Source organism: Rhincodon typus, chromosome 20 (genome assembly GCF_021869965.1).
Source record: "Rhincodon typus isolate 14 chromosome 20, sRhiTyp1.1, whole genome shotgun sequence".
Classification (NCBI taxonomy): Eukaryota; Metazoa; Chordata; class Chondrichthyes; order Orectolobiformes; family Rhincodontidae; genus Rhincodon; species Rhincodon typus.
Window position 1 is genome coordinate 18,404,645 of NC_063351.1, and position 542 is coordinate 18,405,186.

General features: G+C 49.8%; 1 non-coding gene across 1 annotated transcript; it reads left to right on the forward strand.

Moving 5' to 3' along the window:
- Positions 1-213: 213 nt before the first annotated feature.
- trnas-uga lies at positions 214-295 on the forward strand. The gene has a single exon. It is a non-coding gene; the product is annotated as a tRNA-Ser (tRNA).
- The last annotated feature ends 247 nt before the right edge of the window (positions 296-542 follow it).

Genomic DNA, 542 nt, shown 5'->3' on the forward strand with positions numbered 1-542 from the left:
CTGAGGAATGGTCACCGGACCCGAAACGTTAACTCTGTTTTCTCCTTCACAGATGTTGCCAGACCTGCTGAGCTTTTCCAGCAACTTTGTTTTTGTTCAGCCAGATTTCTGCCTCTCTTTATCTAATGTCTAAGGCTCTGAAAGAAGAGGGGGCCAATATTTCTTGAAACCGTTCATAGTTTAGGAAAGAAAAGCAGTTTAATTTTTACTTCGGTAGTCGTGGCTGAGTGGTTAGGGCGATGGACTTGAAATCCATTGGGGTGTCCCTGCGCATGTTCAAATCCTGCCGACTGCGGTTGAGAGCTTAAGGCAAATAAGAAAGGAATCTGCTCCCTGTCTTCTGGAGCGGCATGGTGGCTCACTGGTTAGTGCTGCTGCCTCATAGCGCCAGGACCCGGGTACGATTCCAGCCTGGGGCGACTGTCTGTGTGGAGTTTGCACATTCTCCCCGTGTCTGCATGGATTTCCTCTGGGTGCTCCGGTTTCCTCCCACAGTCCAAAGATGTGCAGGGTAGGCAGATTGGCCATGTTAAATTGCCCAT